Source organism: Meriones unguiculatus, chromosome 4 (assembly GCF_030254825.1).
Source record: "Meriones unguiculatus strain TT.TT164.6M chromosome 4, Bangor_MerUng_6.1, whole genome shotgun sequence".
In the NCBI taxonomy this organism is placed as follows: Eukaryota; Metazoa; Chordata; class Mammalia; order Rodentia; family Muridae; genus Meriones; species Meriones unguiculatus.
This window is the reverse complement of record NC_083352.1, coordinates 98,875,885-98,883,224: the sequence shown is the minus strand read 5'-3', so window position 1 is coordinate 98,883,224 and position 7,340 is coordinate 98,875,885.

Here is a 7,340-nt window from a genome sequence, read left to right as displayed (position 1 = left end):
ACCTAACAGTTAATGCACTATTTTATTCTGTCTGTCTGTCGTTCTCTCTCTCTCTCTCTCTCTCTCTCTCTCTCTCCATACATTTTATTGGTGTTTTGAGGCAAGGTCTCAAGTAGACCAGGCTGGCCTTGGACTCACATTTAGCTGAGGATGGCCTTAAACTCCCAATCTTCCTGTCTAAACTTCCGAAGTGCTTAGATAACAGGCTGAGCCACTGTGTCTGTCTGTCAACACATTATTGTAAAGATTGAAAAGGGTAGGACCGGGTTCAAGGTCACATTAGACTGGTAACACTCATGTAGCAGAGCCAATAAGAAAACTGTATGCACATGAGATGGGCTGGGGCCAGCTCAGCAGGCAAAGGTGCCTGCTCCAAGCCTGCTGGCCTGCATTAGATCCCAGGCCCATGCACAGAGAACCGGCTCCCGCGAGTTGTCCTCTAACCTACACTTACACATACTCGTACACACACACACACACACACACACACACACACAAAACAAATATAACAAAACTAGATGTTAAATATGAACTTGGATGATAAAAATATCAGGTGATGCCGGGAACGCAGGGCCGGCTCCCATCAGGAAGCTATGTAACATCTGAAAGGAGAAGCCGGTATAATTAGACAAATATGTTCTAAAAACTCCTTCGAAAGTTCAGTCATCATTTGCAATTCTAATTTTCGTTTAAAGAGGAATTGAAGAGACATTTTAGAGGGAGTTTATAGGTTAATTTTTAAGGCTAGAAGATGGCTCGAGTTTGACCTCAAAACTTAGTATCAACTTAATAAGAAAAGTTTGAGTCAGTGTGAGCTGCTGTTCTCATGGCTGCTGTGACAGAACACCGTTTGGGGGCGCAGCCTGTCACGGTGGGAAAGGCGTGGCGGCAGGGGTGTGAGGCAGCTGTCCGGTCGTCTCCTTCAGCTCTTGGTGCGGCTCCTGGTCTGGCTCACCCTTCCCTGTGTTCTACCCGAAGCTCATTCAGAAACCAGCTGTGTTCCGCCCGGCCTGGGGCCAGCGCGGCTGAGAACATTTCAACTTAAGCTCGCCGTGGTTCAGGGTCTGAGGTGAGCCCCAGCTTTTCCGGAGCGTCACAGGCCTGCACATAGAGCAGGGCGAAGCGTACCCTACATCCCCTCTATGGGTTTCAGGGGATCTGTCTTCTGTCCAAGCCCTTGAGATTTCAGCTAAGAGGTAAGAATCCAGTTTCACCAGCACTGTTTTCTTTAGCGTCTATTGTTAATCTAATTCTTTTTTTTTTTTTTTTTCTAAATACCAGGCGGCTGCAGTTGCACAATCTTACATCTGGCTCCCGTATTCTACCCCATTGATCTTTGTCTGTTTTGTGCCATGGCCATGCTGTTTTCATCACTGTGGCTTTGTAGTATAATTTGAAGTCCAGTGCAATATTCTTTTTTGTTTCAGACTGCCTTGATATTTTGTGCCTCCATTTAAAATTTGAGATTTGTCCATATTTGTGGAAAAAAAACAAAAGAAAAGAAAAGAAAAAAAGTCCCGGTCTTTTCATGGGAATTGCACTGAATCTGTACATTGCCTCCAGCGAGCTGACCAGGTTTTACAATCTTAACCCTGCCTATCCATGAGCGTGGGAGGTCTCTCCATCTTCCCCGGTCTTCAAGTTCTTTCTTCATTGTCTTATAGGTTCCGCTGTAGAGGTCTTTTACTTCCTTAGTTAGGAGTGTTCCCAGGTAGTGTGTGTACGTATGTATGTATGTATGTATGTATGTATGGGTGCTCATGTGTATGGGTGCATGTGTGTGTGTGTGTTCGTTCTCGCTATTTTCCCTGATTCTCCTTCCCCAGCATGCGTGTTCCTGGCATGGAGAGGCTGCCGATTTTGGATGTTCATTTTGCATCCTGCCACTTTGCTAAATGTTCCTCTCTCTCTCATGGACTTTCTAGATCTGACTCCACTAGCTCGGGAAATAAGAATGACAACTGACAGGTGGGACTTCACGAGATTAGCATGCTCCTTCCCGTGCAGTAGTGGAAACGTTCGGTGGAGTGAACAGGCCACCCACAGAGAGTGAGAAAATCCTTGTCAGTTATACATCTGACAGAGGATTAGTGTCTTGAATGTAAAAAATAAAAAATAATATAAAAAAAAAAACACTCGAGCACTCAGGAAACAAACAACTCAGTTTTAAAAGGGGACTCTAGAACTGGACAGAGCCCTCAATGAAAAAGGAGAAACATCCGCGGACACTTGGCGTGTTCGCCATCCTCAGCCACCCAGACATAAGATTAAAACTGCATCATAGCTCCGCCTCGCCCACTTGGAAGGATACGGGCAGAAACACGAGGGCAGCAAATGCTGGTATGGTTGTGTGACCTGGGACAGACACTCTGCATGTCAGCCTAGAGCTGGGGTCTACACAACACAGCACTCCTGCTCCTGGGGCGTTTCCTGCCACAGAGCCTCTGCACTTCCGCACTCATCCCCACCCGATTCTCTTTGGCACACACATGGAACAAGCCTAGATGTTTGTCAGCTGAGCACTGGGTAATGAAAATGTGCAATATTAACTGAAAAGAAAAATGGAACCTGCAGGCAAATGGATGGCAAATACTTACACCGGCTGGGCCACTAGGGCCCCGAAGACAAACACAATGTGTTCCCTCTCATATGTGTGCTAGCTTGATTGTGCATTTCACATGGGGTGCACGTGGAGGCCAGGAAGCTGCAGATGGGAAGAGTGGGTGGGGTGCATTAGGGAGTGGGGTACTAGAATATAAGATGGAAGTAGAGGCGGGAGGAGAGTTCAAACAGCAGCGTCATGATGAGGATGCGGAAGTGCATGGCCAGGTAACGCGTAACACAAAATGAAGTGTACATGAAGTGGCTGCTTGGGAGCCCGTGATCCTACAGTCCAATATATCTGTACATAGGTCTGGTTCGGTGCTTGGTATGACCCCCGTCTTGTGGACCTCAGTCCCCTGCTGCCCAGTTGCCCTGTCTGTGTCTTGAACCCATATTCTCCAGGCAACTCCCTTCTCTTTAGCCTCAGGCGGCATCTCCGTGACTCTCAGCTTCCACAAATGGATCAGAGCATGCAGCATCGTGTTTTTCTATGCCAGGATTATGACTAATGATGTGGGGGGAGGTGATGTGGGTGTGGGGACAGGTGTGCACAGAGGCCAGAGATAGCGGTGTTGTCCTCTGTCTCTGTCTGCAATTTTTTTTTTATTTTTTTGTAATTTTTTGGCTAGGGGATAAGCCAGTGAGTCCCTAGAATCCTTTCCTTTTCACCAACAACCTATGCTAAGATGGTAGGTACACACGGCTGTACCAGGTTTTCACACGAGTGCTGGGGATCTGAACTCACGTTCTTCTGTTTGCCCAGCAAGCATCCTACCAGCTGAACCATTTTGTCGGCCATAGAAAAGTTCCCTGCTGAATTTTATTTCGCTTCTTGTTTATCGTGAAACTGAGGGACAGATTAAGAAACTGGTAATGATTTCTGATTGTTTCGTGGCTGTCATTCAAAGTGATCTGTCACATGAGACTGAGAGGTTCTGTGGATGGTGAGTCCCTCTGGGCACCGGGCGTCTCAGCCCCGGCCCTGGAGAGAGCGTGTGGCTGTTGTGGGTCAGTAGAGCAAGGTCTGAAATGCACGGGGGCAGTTCCCCGCCCCACAGACATTGCTACGTTCCTCCCCCTGTAACTATGGGGAGGAGGCAGAGGGGGCAAAGCCTCCGAAAGGTGGCCTGATGCCTCCCTCAGAACTTCAGGGCCCAAGAGAAAGAGCCTTCAGTGGGAGGAAGAGGCTGCAGAGGGACAGAGGGAAGGAAGGGGTGCTGGCATGCAGGGGACAGGGAGCAGCTCCCAAGCTGACAGGAAGTCCTGGGCTGAGGAGGCCCGGGAAAGCCATCCACACAGTCAGGTTCCATGCCAGCCCGTTTTGAAATTTAGATAAGCTGCAAAAAAAAAAAAAAAAAAAAAAAAAAAATTTGAAAGATTTAAATTGCCAAACTTGGCATTAGGGCGGGGGGGAGGCAGGAAATCTGAATAGTTGCAGGCATACTAAAGAAATTTGATTTAAAATTTAAACCCTTCTTAAAAAAAAAAAACAGCTCCAGGAGGAAGAATTCTCATGCATGGAAGAGAGGGACAGCCCCAGCCAGTGCGTGCCTTCAGACGACAAGGGCCAGGAAAGCAGTATTAGCCAGGGCCACCTGGCCTGGTACCAAAAGCTTACAAACTGCAGGCAAGGGGCCATGAGTCCCATGGACACAGGTGTGTGAGCTCCTAACAGAGAAAACATGGCAGCCAAGAAGGCGACACATCCCAGGAGGGCGTGGGCTGCCGCCTAGAGTCCATCCCGACAGCACTGGATGGAGCGTGAAAGCTCGTGCCACCGTGCTGACACGAGAAGGAGACATGTCATCAGGATCTAGGACCGGAACGTCGGAACTGGGGGTGAGAGGAAGCAGCCTCAAGTCTGTAAAAGGCAGAAGAGAGCACACCACAAGGCTGGTGGTTGATTTAGCTCTCCCCGAGACTGACGAGGACCAGCAGGGCTACCCTCACAGCTTCTGGCTGCTCGCTGTCCTCTGTATTTCCTTAGTTATGTTCTCAGCTAGTGTGAGTGTGAGTGTGTGTGTGTGTGTGTGTGTGCATGTATGTATGTATGTATGCATGTGTGTTTGTATGTGCCTATGTGTGTGCATGTTTATGTGTGCCCGTGCATGACTGCATGTATGTGTATGGGTGCTGTCTGCTGACCTCTTACCAGCTCTATTCTGGTATGAAATAAGAAATAAATAAGAAACAAGTAAGAAATGGGTACACTGCACAGAGAAAAGTGGCTTTGTTTACTGCTGTTATAGTGAGTGAATTTAGCAAAAACGGTACTGGTTTATACACTATGCACATGAACAAATACAATGGTTCCTGACACTGCCACCCTTTAATTCAGTTCCTCATGCTGTGGTGACCCCCGGCCATGAGATTATTTTCATTGCTATAAGGATAATTTTGCTGCTATTATGAATCATAATGTAAATATTTTTGGAGATAGAGGTTTTCCAAGAGTGCCATGACCCACAGGTTGAGCACCACTGAAATAGAAAATAAAATGGTGTGTGTATGTGAGTGTATGTTTGTGTATGTGTGCGTGCATGTGTCCACATGCTAACACAGGTATGGAAGCCTCAAGTGATGGTCCTTACCTTCCACCCTTTTTGAGGCAGCATTTCTTTATCCTTGCTGCATACACCAGGCTAGCTGGCTCACAAGCTTCCTTGGATTCTTCTGGCTCCACCTTTTAAGTGGGGACAAGCCAGGATTACAGATTTCAGCTGTAATTTTCTGGGGTTAAAGAAAGCATTCTATCCACAGAGCCATCTCCTCAGCCCAAGATGGATGTATTTTGTTTTGTTTTGGAGACAGGGTCTTGCCCAGGCTGGCTAACATTCATTGTCTATCCTTAAGCTGGCCTCAAATTCATGATCAAGTGCTGAAATCACAGAAAAATGCAAGCCTATATAAAGACATGGTCCTTAAAGATAAACTTGAAAAAGTCAACACGAAAGTGTGATCTATCATACACAGCATTGATAAAAAAAACCAATGTAAGCATGTACTCTGTAGTGTGCAGCATCAATACATAGATTATAAACACATTAATGTACAGATTAATATAATCTATAAAGCTAGTGATTTGTTTTACATGTTTACAGTGTTTATGTGATTTGACATAGCAATTGTTAAATGTAAATGATGTACTTATCCCCAGTGGAAGACAAAGATTGACAGACTCTGCTAAGGAACCACGCTGATCACCAGAGCAGAATTCACGACATGAATACAAAAAGGGAGAACACACAAAACTGTACAAAGCAAATGACAGCAGAAAGGAAGCTTGAGCAGCCATGGTGTGGACAGCACGAAGGCATAGCTGGTATGAAAGAAGAAGAAACCCAAGAGAACTGTGTCATAATCCTAAATCTGTATGCACCCAATAACATGGCTTCAAAACATATAAAGTAAAAACAAAATTCAGAAGGAACAGAGAAGTGTATAGGACAGCACACCCTTGTTAAATCAGAAGACAGTAGTGACAAAGGTCCATGTGACAGCTGATGGACAGAGGAGAAGCACAAAGCAGGATGAACTGCTCTTCCCACGTCCATATGAAACAGTCACCAAAATTAACCATGTGCCAGGTACCGAAAGTCCTGAAATTTCAAAACTGTGAACATGAGTAGAAAGGAATTAATTAATTTTACTAATTAATAAAAAAAATGATGAGTGGCAGGTTTACAGGTGTCATTAAACTAACAGTATTCACTAGCCCCCAAGTAAAAAAAAAAAAAAAAATTAATGGGAAACAGTGAGGCCATGTAATTGATTGTAATGGGCCCTGGCACATTGGAGCAGGTGAAGGGCAACACAGGGACACGGTCAGGCCTTCAAGAGCACGGGTCACACAAGACAGAGATTCAAGTATCATCTTCTAGAGAAACAATAGGTCTGCAGGAAGACGAAAAGAAACAAAGGTAAGAACAGAAATAAAACAGGAAGTGTTCAGTAAGAAAGAAAAGGAATAGATAGACTGAATTTGTCGTTGTTGTTGTAGATAGCAGTAGTAGTATTTTAAGCAAGTTGATAAATTCCAGGAAGGGAAGCTGACAAAATGCAGAGAAAACCCTGCCCATAACAGCAACAGTGAGTGAACACTACAGACCCTACAGATGCCTCAACATGGTATGTGTGCGAACAGTTTAAATGAGTACATGGGGAAATTTTGAATTGTAATAAACAAAGAATTCCAAAACACATCTTCAGTTACGCCAGAAAAAGAAGAAAGAGAGAAGTCACATCCAAAATCTGTTAACACAGACTTTTGAACTTTCTAAAAGAAAACTCCAACCCTAGGTTTACAGTTGATTCTGCACATTGAAAGGAAAAGGAAAAAGACAACAAACTAATCCATGTACTGCTAAAGGAATAAACACTCCCAGCCTCACTCCTGAGGTCAGAACAACAAAGGCAAGACAATATGAAGCAATCTCACTCAAGAGCTGACAGGTAAAATCTCAAGCAAATTAAATCTAGTGAAAAACAGAAGTGGGAATATGCCACGGCTGATCAATTCCTAGATGGATCAACTGTCCAAGAATGCAAGATGAGAGGCCACGGGACTGGCTTCCCACCTCAGCAGGAATGAGAGGTCAACAGAAATCCCTGGAGAAAGCCCAGTTGCATCTTCTTAAGAAAAATTCCATATAATTGGAATATTCTTTGATCTATTAACCATGAAGTAGGTGGCAAACATTTTAGTTTTTTTTTTAATCTTTTGCATGTGCGTATAC